This window comes from Myotis brandtii, unplaced genomic scaffold, assembly GCF_000412655.1.
Source record: "Myotis brandtii unplaced genomic scaffold, ASM41265v1 scaffold519, whole genome shotgun sequence".
Classification (NCBI taxonomy): domain Eukaryota; kingdom Metazoa; phylum Chordata; class Mammalia; order Chiroptera; family Vespertilionidae; genus Myotis; species Myotis brandtii.
Genome location: NW_005369782.1, coordinates 1075258 through 1089287, shown reverse-complemented (window position 1 = coordinate 1089287; position 14030 = coordinate 1075258). Strand labels below are relative to the sequence as shown.

General features: G+C 38.4%; 1 pseudogene; it reads left to right on the top strand.

Annotated features, from left to right (window-relative positions):
• Positions 1-4809: 4809 nt before the first annotated feature.
• LOC102245350 lies at positions 4810-5666 on the top strand (annotated as a pseudogene).
• Positions 5667-14030: the final 8364 nt, after the last annotated feature.

Genomic DNA, 14030 nt, shown 5'->3' with positions numbered 1-14030 from the left:
GAATCATTCATTTACTGAGTTACTAATAGCTTCACTTCAATGCTCAATAGTCATATAGGCTGTTGTATTGGACAGTTCAAACAGAACATTTCTTTCATCACAAAGCATTTGGTCAGACAGCATGATCTAGAGCAGGGATAGGGAACCTTTTTTTTGCCAAGGGCCATTTGGATATTTATAACATCATTCACCGGCCATACAAAATTATCAACTTAAAAATTAGCCTGATATATTTGTTCAACTATTTAATTAACTTACCCCTAATGCCCTGGCAGGACAAGACCAAATGATTTCACAGGCTTTATAAGGCCCAAGGACCAGACATTCCCCACCCCTGATCTACAGAAAGAGAGTGCTTACCTAAAGTTGGATCCACCTTAAATTCCATTTTGGCTTAAGCTAAAATAATGAAATCTTGTTTAAGTTACATTTCTAACCTTTGAAAAATTTATGAGCAGAAGCTAGCCCTCAGGCCTATTTCCCAGAAGCAGAAAACAGATAACACACAACCTTCTCACGTTTTCCCAATTTCTTCCCATGACCTTTCCTGACAAGACTCAGCCTCACCCTCCCCTTCCCCACCCCTCAGAAGGAAATCTAGGGCTAGGAGTTTGGTAGGTGTTACCACAAGCCAGTATCTACATTTCAAAAATAAACAAAACTGGGCCTCAGTTAGAACTAATAATAGGGGAAAGAGCTGAGCTCCATTCTGATTTTCACAGAGGTGACTGGGCATTTTAAAAGGAGAATAGGGTGTAGAGAATGGGAGTAAGCAGAAATTCAAAATTACAAAGGATGAGTGAGTGTAAAGGTGATTGGAACAGACAGCTGTCCGCTTGCTGGGAGATTACTGAAGTTATCCTTCCAGAGAGCCTTCTTGAAGACTACATCTCAAAGGCATGGCTTTTCAGGTCCCTGAGAAAGAAGCCCCTGCCTTGTAGGAGATGCATCTACATCTCAAAGGATTAGAGAAAGGATTTGGGATTGTAAACCCTTTTTAGTAAATGTTCTAAGAAAGTGAGATCAGGTGTTGACTAGAACCAACAGTCTATTCTTCTGATAGCCCTAAGCTTTTCCAGACAGGGATTTCAAAAGGGACTTGGTTGTCTCAGGAACCACAGACCTTAGGCTATCAGAAACCTAGTTATAGTTTGGCCAAGCTACTTAGTGCAGGGATTTGAATGGGGTATTTGTGCCAGGAGTTCTTTGTAGTTTTTACTATACAGATTTTTCCAGAATGCATAGGCAAACATAAATTATGTAATTTAATACACAAGGCAACCCTCTGATGTAGGAATCATTTTCCCATTTTATAGTTAAGGGAACCAAAGCTCACAGGGCTTAAATCACTTGTCGAGGTCACATACTAATACACTGAAAAGCATATTGGAACCCAGATTTCTCTGAGAAAATATCGTGTTTTTCCTTATATCACCCATAACTTTGTCTCCCTACAGATCTCCCTAATTTTTCATGCATGTTTCTGTAACTAGTTTTCACAAAAGTGCTCTTGCCTTTAAATGAAAAAGCCCGTAACATATGAGTCAGAAAAAAGAAACCTCACAAAATGTCAGAAACTTGTGATTAACAGGCAGCAGGTGTACAAACTGCAAATTTGAGACTCACATCCATTGTCATCTCAGCAAATGGCTTGTTCCCAAAGTTGCTGAAGGGGGAAATTTGATTATCTTTGCTTCCCCAGAAGACTGATAAATCGAATTCAGACTGCTATTGTTCCAGATACAGCCCGAATCTTCCATAGGATTTTAATCAGCAGCAGCATTATGTAGCATATGGGAGCTATTTGGCTGAAAGGAGACTCCAACTGTCAGGGGCACATCCGCCCAACATGAAAGGAAAATAATAATACGGAATAATAGGACTTTCTTATCCATAGAGAAGCTTCCCTCTGAGAAACTCCAAGGTTTATGGTCCTATATCTTCATAGCATCCGGTTTGGTGGGTCAGGGAACTACTTGACTGTATTCCTGGATGCTGACTGGCTGCTTCCACCATTTTCATCTCTTATATAGCTCGCTCTCTCTCTCTATTCCCATCTATAAATCCTATCTCTTTTCAACTTTCTATCTCTTCTGTTCTCTTTAGTTTAATGAATAACTCTCACCCATCCTTCCTCTTTGATACCCCTCTATCCTTCATTCCTCTTTCTGATTACTAATTCTCTTTCTTTACTACTCTATTTTACTAAAAGCCTAGATGGGAAATCAGGGTTAATCAGAAATTAATTCTATAGCTCAATATATCATCCTTTATAATACATCAGTGGTCAAATGTAGAGATCACTTCACTTATTCACTCCCATAGTCACCCAAAGTTTAGTGATATTTGTTTCAGGACTCAAAGATGAGTAACCTGGGGCCCTTTCTTTCAAGCATGGAAAATAAATATGAACAGCTAATGACAACACAATGTGGTAAGTGCTATCATCTTACTGAGCCCATTGAAGTATAGGAAAAGCAAAGAAGGTTAGCAACGTGGTGTCTGTGGTGGCTGGTTCCTAGAGCTTTCAGGTCTGGTTCCAGAGCCAGGCTCAGAAATCAAACATAAGGCTTCTTTTTATTCCCCTTTTCTCTCTCTTGATCTTTCTTGACATACGTCAACCACCACACACTGAGAAAGGTTGTGAAAGGATCTTTTGAGAGATTGGTTAACAATCTTACACATGCCAGAGACTGGCATTGACCAAGCGCATCTGTGAGTTGATGAGTCAGCTCTTTATTTTAAGTTACCTAGGAGTGAAATCAAAAGCTCTTGATTATATATATATTGCAGGAAATTTGAAGAATGAACTACTGGTGCTAGTAGGAAGCAAAACAGGATTTTAAAATAAAGTGTCAAGACCTGAGTATCACATCCCTGTATTTTGTCCAAAATGTGAAATCCAAAGTAGTGAGCTAGCAAATGTCAGTGTTATGCCCTCAGGTAACAGACAGACTTCAGCAGATGACAGAGAGAAGGATGGTTGAAAAGAGAAATGGCCAATGAGTGACATACTCCATTAGTGCTAGACCATGTCAGAAGATGTGATTTCCTTCCCATGACCCTAGATCTAGTTAACTAACTCCAAAATTTCAACTGCCAGAAGTTATAGGAGTTGTTTTCTTTACCATGGTATTGACATTAAAGTACTCAAGCCATGAAAAGGAATGACTAAAGTAATGGGTGCTTTCAAAAGAAAATCTACATTGATTTTGTACAAGGATGGGAATTCAGTAAAATTGAATTCTTCTTCCAGAATCAATAATGAGAAAAACAAACAAAACCCTCTTCCATTAGCATCAGATCTTAGGAACAATCAGGCAGAAGAACAATTCTGGGTGTCTCAGACAAGGCCTGAAAATAAGGCTCTAATCACCTGTGATTCTGAGAGGGGTGATAGTGTTGAGGTTTGATATTGAGCATAAAAATTAGGGTCAATAGGGTTAAGGTAAGATTGTAATAGAGTCCATTAAGTTTTATGAATTGAAGATATAATCATTTTTTCTGCTTTTATAAACACAGTGCCTGGGACAAAATAATGGTAAATAAAGGTTTGTTGCATGCATGAATGAGTAAACAAATAAATAGATACTATTACCAAATGCTTCAAAATAAAATTAAAAATGATTTGCTTAAAAAATTGTAAAAAGACTATAACAGACTGTCCTTGACTTAATGATGGTTTTACTTTACGATGGTGCAAAAGCAATACACATTCAGTTAGAAACCCTAGTCAAATTTTGAATTTTGATCTTTTCCCAGGCTAGCAATATGCAATAAAATACTCTCTCATGATGCTGGGCAGTGGCGGTGAGCTGCAGCTCCTAGTCAGGCACACGATCACTGGGGTAAACAGTATTGTACAATGTACTGGGTTTTTAGTGCTTTATGGATATGGTGCTTTTTGTTTGCATCTTCCATCATGTCTACAAAATGTCCATCTCTATTTCCCCCTCAGGTGAGAAGAAGAAAAAAAAAGCAATTATTCTTGAAATGAAACTCAAATCATTGCCTAAATGCAAGCTAATGTAACTATTCTGAACAATTTAATGTAGGCTACTCCAAGCTATGACATTCAGTAGGTTTGGTGTATTAATTGCATTTTTTACTTATAATACTTATTATTAATTTATGATGGGTTTATGGTGGGTTTATAACCACGTCGTAAGTATATGCAAAAGCCACATGCAAGGAACTAATGAAAAAACTATATATACTAGTAAAAACTCCCAGACCTCCATATTAAACTCCCAAATTTAATAATCTTGATTTGCACAGACAACACTGCTCTTTCAAAACTGATACATATTAGGCTTACTGGATAACTGTTCAACAAGTATCCCCAAAAGTCCCATTGTCTTCACACAATGGAATTGTTTTTTCTAACATCATTGAGAGAGTAGGATTTAGGGACAAAGAGTTCTGCACTATGAAGTTGTTCAGGGACCCGAATCTTTTAGATCTCCTACCACGAAGTTCTCTGCTGGGTCCCCTACATTCAGCCAGCAAATGGTGGAAGGCAGAAAGCCTGTGGCCAGTGGTGTAGGAGGTTTTGTAGTCCAGGCATGAAGATAAGGACATCAGTCTCTGACCACACTCCACTGGTCAGAGTTTAGTATTTGACTTTAAGGTAGAAAGGCTGAAGAGTTTAATTTTGATTAAATAAGAAGCACTGTCAGTTTTTAAGTGAGGAAATTTCCAAGATGAAAGTGGGGAATTATAATAACCATGCTGAATAAAAGAAATTAGCAAGGGGATAAACTAGAGACAGGGAGACCTGTCAAGAAGCTACTGCAGAGAAAACTAAATATGGCCTCTTCCATGAGGAACCTGTTTCCTGATCACAGCAGATATGTGGAATCTTTTCTGAGGTTTCTCAACAATTCCACAGAATACCAGTGCATGCAGGAATTCACGGATAAGAAGCTGCCAGGCAGAATAGCAAGGATCAGAGACAACAAATCAGAAATTAAGATTCTAAGCATTGACAGAGGTGAGATGAAATTGACCTTCAAATTCTCTCCAAAGTGCAGGCTCAATACCCAGGAGTTCATATCAAGAATGAAGTTGTTGAACCACGTGCTAAACAAATTGCCAAGTATAAAGAGTTTGAAGCCAAGTCATAAGACCACAAGGACATAAAGTTTGCTTGGTATAAGGCGACGTCATCTAAATGTCAAAATAGAATGATGGAAAAAAAGAACTTCAGAAATGGGACTTTATTCATATGATTCAGATTCTGTATTATGTAAAAGACATCCCAGTTTTCCTGAAATTCTCCCATAGTCTCTTAGATACCAAGGCTAAGATTCTCATTATTCTTGTGTCAGGAACCAGTATCTGGGACAAGCTATGGAAAAAGTACGGATCCCGCTTACCCTGGAATGACCTCTGCCAGCATGTCATGTTGACCAGTCTCACTCAGATGCTGGGCAAGTTGGGGATTAAGTATGAGTGTTATGAACTTCTGACTGTTTCATTGATGACAATGAAAATGGGGACCTGCTTTGGGATTTTTTTACAGAAACCTGCAACTTTAATATAACAGCACCTCCCGATCTCAAAACAGAAATGTGAAAACTCTGAAAGAGCCTGAATTCACTGTAAAAAAAGAAGGAAAGGTTCTTTCCAATAATAGTCTCAGTTTCATAGTAGTTGACGCATAAATATCAATCATAAGAGTGTATTCAAAAAGTTAATTTTAAACAATGTTGATCATTTATCCCTGTATTAAAATTACAAATATATCCCAAAATATAAATAATTGCCTTTTATATGTAAAATCTATAAATATTCCAAGACATTCTTGGACTTCCATGTACTATCTATAATAATGAAAGCATAATATGCTAATTAGACCAGATGTCCTTCCGGATGACCTTCCAGATGAAGCCAGGGCTGGGAGGGAAGCCCAGGTCCCGGGTGCCAGAGGGAAGACAGTGCCAGCAGCTGGGGGAAGGAAGGCCTTCTCTTGCACCAATTTTGTGCATCGGGCCTTGAGTCTATTAGTATATACTAGTATATAAAACCTAAGCAACTATTATGACTGGTCAACCACTCCACTGGTTGACCAGTCACTATGATGTGCACTGACCACCAGGGGGCAGATGCTCAATGCAAGAGCTGCCCCCTGGTGATCAGTGCACTCCCACAGTCAACCTCCCACAGTCCCTCCCCCTGGCCGGCCAGCCCCAATTGATCCTGATTGGGACTGGGTGAGACAGCCCGATTAACCCCGACCACTGGCCAGGCCAAGGGACCCCACCCGTGCACGAATTTGTGCACAGGGCCTCTAGTCATATATGATATTGTTGACCTTATCCTACCCCTTCTCCAGGTAAAGAAACCACCTGCAGGCTAAATACCACAACTAAGTTTCATTGGCTTATTGACAATAAAATCCTTTCCATTTGTTAATTGTACTGGAATTTCCTAGAACACCAAAAAGTATGTACTATTGCTTACTGATACTTGGAACACTGAGAAAGTGTATGTTTATTGATTTTCCCCTTTTATGAAGAAGCATTTGTCTTGTACATTCTTCCATTATAGTTTCTATTTTATTTTTAGTGATTACTAAAAGTAAGCACTTTAGGATATTACAATTTTTTTAAAAAGCTATTGCAGTAATATGGGCAAAAAATGAAGAGGCCAAGACCAATACAGTAGAAAAAGAATGACAAGAAAATTATAAATATGAAAGATATATTGACTGATTTGTTGAGTGAGCAAAAATAAACAAAAAACAAATAACAGTCCTGGGTTTTATATACGTATATTTAAATTTGCATGGTCTTTTAGTTGATTGATACATGTTTTGTTGATTTGATATGCCCCCCCAAATTAAATTAGGATAATAAAAATATTTAGATGTGAAGAAGAGTGACTAGAGTATGGTATCCAAGGGTGTCAAGGAAATCTAATGAGGAATCAAGGGAAAAAAAACAAATATAAGAAATGTTTTGGGATTCTGAGGGTTTTGAAATCAATGTGTGACAGGAAATTGTGTCATCAGAAATCAATGTGTGACAGGAAATTAAGTGTCAAAAATGAAAAAATTGCACCCAGAACATTTCCCCATATTTGTTATGTTGCTATTCGCCACAATTGTCAAATACTCAGATGCAGATAAAATGTTTGAATAAATAATTCCATTTTAACTGTGGCAACTGGCTTATAGCATACATTTTGGAGGATTCTGCAAAGATGTTATTTTTAGTGCTTTGAAGAGAAAAATTGTACCTGGGGGAGGTTCACGGGTAACCAATTAATCAGATTGATCTAATGAGAATTAGATTTAATCACACTGCTGGTATGCATTGTAGGAATTAACTAATGCTCCATAAGTTTAAAATACACAATGCAAAGCCCATTATTAGACCAAAAGCAGGGTGCCATTAGTCCCTGAGAAAATAAATATGTACTTTTTAAAGCCTTCCTGCAACTATTCAGCAGTTTGTGACAGATATGAGCACAGCAGCAGGGCTGAGCACACGGCAATCCTGTTGGTGAAAGTAACAGCCAGAGTCAGGAATGGAATGTGAACCAGCATTTCAGTCTCCTCACACATGCCAGCCTCTCCTCTGAGCCACACCTGGGACCGATTACCAGAGAATTCCAGGATGTTCTCCCTATAGAGTGCCAGCCAAGGTAAAAGAAGAGAGACTTTTTTTTTTCCTCTGGGGTGTCTACACATTTAATTATTTTTATTATTACTATTTTAAAGAGAATAGTTTAATAAACTATTAATGTGTCAACCAAGAGAGCATGCTTTACAGGCCTTCTACTTCTTAAAGGACAGGGGGCCCAGCTGCTGGACTCTGATGGTGCTGAGGTGGCACCTCCCCAGGGCTGGGCCCCTCAACGAGGCAGGAATGCTAAGACAAGACTGACGGGTGACTTTCACTGAAGGCCCACTGTACTTGGGCACACCGTCCTTAGACTCCAAGACAGTGTTCGGGTCAGAAGTGGAATATTGGGGACCAGCTGTACTTATCCTATATAATAAAGAGGTAATATGCAAATTAACCCTCAAGCCCTCACAAGATCAGGTTTAAACTGGCAGTTGGAGAGGGTGCAGGCTGGGCTGAGGGGACCCCCACCCCGATGCATGAATTTCATGCACCGGGTCTCTAGTAAGAAATATTAATCATGCTCTGTCAACAATGATTGTTTTGGTTTGATTAAAGAAAGCACATTCTAACCTGGTTGGGAGTTGCTCGGGGGACCTGGGAGCTCACCTGGAAATTCAGCCCATCCTCTATATCCAGGACCTGCCTATCATCATGGAAAGATTAATAACCAGGTTGCAGAAACCAGAGGTGCCATCCCTTTGCATAACCCCTGCCTTTGCAAAGCCCAGCCCACATTGCCTGTAAACTGCCCATTTTGCATACCCAATCTTATCCCGTTTGCCTACTTTCCCATGTAACCTTCCTCTTTCTATACAATATAAGCAGCTGCCTTATGGTGGGGGGTTGGGGAGGGGCAGGTTTTTGTGAATGACCTGCTGCTCTCCCGTACTGCTGGCAGTATTAGAATAAATGCTCATATATGATTCAACCTTGTCTCTGCTGAATTGGCACAAGTAGTGACAGGCAGCCCAGACCCATTGACTCTCCGGTTTCAACAGCACTGCAATCTCAGATGCACTGGCCATACCCTCCCTTCTTCCTTCCTTCACTGAGGGTCAGACTTGCATTTAGAATAATACTCTCCCAGCCTTTCTGGCTCCTTCTCTATTTCCTTTTTCATAGCCATTTCCTCTAATAAAATAAAACCTTTAATCTTATCTTGGTGTCTGTTTCTTGGAGCACCTGGACTAATAAACCCCATATCCCAAATATCTTTCAGTCGACAGTTATCAATATTTATCCAGATTTGCTTCAGCTATCCTTTCCTTATCCTCCCCGCTGCCTCCCCCAAATAATTTAAAGGAAAAAACTTAATTATTTTTATAAGAAGAAACAAATCTACATCTATCCTTCAGTTGTTCAATACAAAATTTATAGAGATATTTTGAGGCATCTATGTTGTCTCTAGGCAACAGGAACATTTTTAATAAAATTTTCATTAACTTCTCAACAATCATGCAATAATCCACATGCACAAGTACTCTATCAAAAATGAATGCCTATATTATACATATTCATGAAATAGAAATGGAAATGTTTAAACACACACATTTAATATACTCCCAAACAGTGTAATAGATTTAGAGTGGAAAATGGAGCAGAAGATTCCCTAAACAGGAATATGTCATGGCTACCAAATAGCAGAGCACTAGAGAATATTTGAGCTACTATGAACCAAGCACTCTCTACTTAATCCCTTCTCAACCAAATGAGGTAGGTACTAACATTATTCTCAATTTACAGATGAGGAAATTAAAGCATAAAGTGATAAAGTAACTCACTGTAGGTCACACACTTTGAAAGTGGCAGAGTAAATATAGGCCTGGACTGGATGCAGACTCTGCCCTCTTGATTATTTGCCTGTGTCTTGGAGCAAGAGCACAGGGTTTACTCCCCCATCAGGAGCAGCATGTGTGGCTTGTGGGTTGGGTGACAGGGCATAGGCAGGAAGAGGAGGACAAGGAATGAGGCAGAAGTGATAAGCAGAGGTCAGGCCATGAACAAACTTGGACTACAAAAAAATGATAAAACTATTGTTAATGATTCCAATAAATAATGGTGATAGTCATTAGTTTTGGATTTGATGATACATGCACAAATGTGATGGATAAATCAGTTGGGGCCTCAGCCAACTGCATCTGTTTTCTGTCTTTTGAAAAATAATTATTGCTCAATTGCCCCCATTGACAGAGACTGGGCAATAAGAAAGATTTGTTCAGTTGTAATTAACATGAGTCATTCTTCCCGAATTGTTGCTTAGTTGCCAAAGAATTGTATCCACTCTGTTTTCAGAAGTTTCTGCCAAATGCTATCCTCACATTACCGATTGCAGTTTCTTCAGTAAAATTCTCTATTACATTCTCAAGACCCACCAGGGTACAGACTGTTCTATATCACACATGTTTCTATGAGACCAATTAGCTCATATTTTCTTTTGATAAACAAAAACACATCTCATAACCTTACATACATAGTTAAATTTCTTTGGCACTATTACCCATAGTAGAGCCTCAATCACTCATGCATAATTTTTAATGAAGTAACTAATTTTTATTTCAGAGAACCAGAAGGCAGGTAATTGAGAACTGTCATTTGGCATATTAAAAATGTTTAAATGCACACCAAAAGATTTAATTACAATTTCTTAAAGTGTATGTATGGATAGATAGATAAATGATAGATGATAGGTAGAGAAAGATAGATAGATGATAGATAGATAGATAGATAGATAGATCGATAGATAGATAGTTAGATATAGATAGATAGATGATAGATAGATAGATAGATAGATAGATAGATAGATAGATAGATAGAATACAAAGTACCCCAGCCTGGATTATCCAGGAAGCAGATCCAGATGTGAATATGAGCATGATGGAAAATTATTAGGGAGTGATTTTAGGATCAAGACCTGTGGAAGGGAGAGGCAGGAAGCAGTATTGAGTAGGGAAGGAAGTAGAACTGAGGTGCAGGTCTAATGAAAGCCCCAGGTGACCACATATCTCAGGACTGAGATGGCCATTGAACGTTGTGTCAGGTTGACACAAGGGATCTTCATATGCCCACATGTGATTAGTCATTGGATGTAAGCTGCGCATGGAAAATGTTACCATCAGCAGGTCAGGTTTCTTTAATTGAGGTACTCTTCTAAATGGACTGAGGACCTTCTTTTAGAAACATTTTCAGCTCCTGGATGAGTAAATATATTAATCCTTAAGAAAGATCTGTGTGACATAGTACAGTATTCACCAAAGGTATAGAAACTCTGTAACATGCAAAAATTTTGTAAAAAGGGTAAATATAACATATATAAAGTATGTACATATTATATATTAAAACTATATACATATATATTAAATATGTATCCTATATAACAAAAGCCTAATATGAAAATTGTCCCCTCAACCAGGAGTTTGACCGGGAATTCGACCAGGAAGCGGGGCTGGTCGGCCAACTGCCCATGGCCCCTCCTCCTCACTTGCCCTGGCCAGCGGCTGAAGGCAGCCCAGGGGAAGGGAGACCCCGGCCAGTAGCCAGCAGCCGCTAGGGACCCTACCTGTGCACGGATTTCATGCACTAGGCCTCTAGTTTATATATATTCTTCATGCATGGTTACCAATGTTTCAGTATTTTATCTTGCTTATAAATTATCCAAGTATCCCAGATTAGTAATTAAATAAGATGATTTAATATAAGTCTAACATTTTTAAATTAATTAAAAATTCATATATATATATGAATTATCAGACTTATTATTTAATTTAGTAGAAAACATCTTTAGAAATCTTTAAGCATTGTATGGGAATGATGTTATTTATCTGAGCAATATATCAGTAGAAGTTTAGGATGTTTAAATAAAATGCACACAGACAAAATCAGGGAAAAGACATATAGATATCTTTAAACAAAAATTGTCAAACCAGTCAGAATTATCTAAGAATTCACTTTAATCCTGGGAGTGGGAATTCCTGAGTTCTTTTAAGTGCTTTTAAGCTGGCATTTTCTGTTTCGTTTTTAAGGGTACCATATTTAGTATACTAGATGTTTAGTTTCTTTATTCTTTAGGGGCTCTTATGTTCCCTCATATTAGACTTATGTAAAACTTATTAGCTTCTACAAATAAAAAAGCAGCTCTTTATAATTTGTTTATTTATTTCTCCAGATGTAGAAGAATATTTCAAAAACAAAATGAGTAAAGACTTTTCTCAATCATAGACCCATAGCCACAGCTTGCAGCCTTAGTTCTATGCTGAACTGAAATAAACACAGAGAATAAAACTCACAAATCTAGAACTCGGAGTTAATTCTTCACCTTTCCAGTGGAAGTTGATGTATCTTGAATATACAAGCATACCAACAAACAAAATTTTCTGTCAGCTCTCATCCAACAAGATAGGCCATAAAACCAAATTCACAAACATACCTGGAAAATAACTCCCGAGTTACATAGAAACCCGAACCAGAAATAAAAACAAAAGCACAGAATTTGAGGGGAAAGAGAAACAAAGAATCAGTGAAATTTCTATTGCAACTTTGGCTTTGCTTTAGGAGCCATGAAAATATGCTTATCATCAGGCTACACAGTTTAATTGACTCTGGAATGCGCATTTATTTAGACATCTTTGTGAAACCACCAAAGCTATCAAAGCACAATGTTCAAAATTTTTAAATATGAAATAGGAATGGCAACTAGTGGTCATTGGCATCAATTCAATGCCACCAGGAATCCGCAATTTGGGGTGCTGTGAAGAAGCAAAGCTTATTCAGTGCAAAACAGCTCAATGGCAGCCCTAGGGCCAAGCAGCCCTGGGGCCAGGCCCCTCTTCAGCTAGGCACCTCAGCTCGGCTCTGGTCTGCTCTGCTCTGCTTTGCTCCAAGGAGAAGTCTTCAGCGGTTCAGCTGTAGCTACAGCCAGGAAACTAGTCATCCGTTTTTGATGGAAAAGGACGTTTCCTACCAGAACCAGATGGCAGCTGGCTTATATAGACAGAAGTCTCCACCCTTGGTTCCTAATTGGTCTGTCCTATGCGAATGAGGACTCCAAATTCTCAGTTTGCTTGGTCCAAAAGGAACTGTCCTGATAGGTTATAATAGGGCCACTCCGGTTGCTCAGAGCTGCCAGCTCTGATTGGATGGGGGAAAGCCTCAGTCCTATTGGTTGAAATAGGATTCTAGGAACTCCTTTATAAGGGCTGGCTTAGATGGAAAAAACACAGTGGAGGCAGGTAGTTCAGTGTAGAGGCAAGTATTTCAGTGTTGGCTTCTCCCTTAAGTGTAGTTTGTGTGAGAGGCCCCTGTACAGAAATGGCTGCTGGACTCTGCTTTTTAAAAATTTGAGTCTAGTTAGCAATCAGGAGGCCTTCCTAGTAGGTGTCTTCTTTCTCAGGGTTCACAGAATAAACTTGTGAGAAGATTTATTCAACTCATTGATGAAGGGCGACAGTAAAATTGGTTCATCAATCCTATATGTAAAAAATTTAAAGTAATACTAAATTCAGCTCTCCAAGCAGGGAGCATTCCAGTTTTTCAAGGTTCAACCTCAGAGCAGGTTGTCCTTCTTCTGTGACCATCTTAATAAAAGCTGTAGTGGCTCAACATCCATTTCCATCTACTGTCTTCATGCCACAAGTCACTCTACTCTAAATCCTGACTGTGCCTCCATCTATGTTGAGTTGCTTTTCTGGTTTACTCACGTTATCACCTAGAACACCTACAATTGTTTTTATGAGTATTTGGTAACACGTTTTTATTAACTCAATTTTTCTCAAAATGTACAGTTTTCCATTTTGTATGTGTGAATAGATATATGTTCATTATATGTAAATTTTCAGGTATGGACATATGTGTTATAGTAGAAACACGTAATTTCTCCTCTTTTCATAAATTTTTGTACATCAAAAGTAGAAATGAAATGGCTGAACTCAAACTCTCACAGGCTAAGTCAAAAATGTATTCAAATTTTATTCAAAATTCTTGAAACGACCAAGAATCCAGAGCCTCTTTTATCTAGTGTCTAATTTGATAAAAATTCATCCATGCATGATGACGTATCTTCCATCCATCAGTCATATTCCGACAAATTAGAGCGACACTTTGGCAGCCAGAGGGAAGAGCAAATATTGAAGCAAGGAGTATTTTCAGACTTTTTCTCTGTTAGTTATCTAGGGACTTGTACTCCAGTAAATAATGAAGCACTCTAAAACCTATTCTGAAATTTTTCTGATTTAAAGTTTCTGACACAGCGTGATATGGCTGATTGTGCCAATGAATTTATCCCCTTAAGTCAAGAAAAACGGTGCAACAATAATTACCTAATTAAGATTTGCATAATTATGATTACTAAATTCCAAGAGAACTGTTATAGTAACAGTATAACAATTTATCTAAGGCCAATTA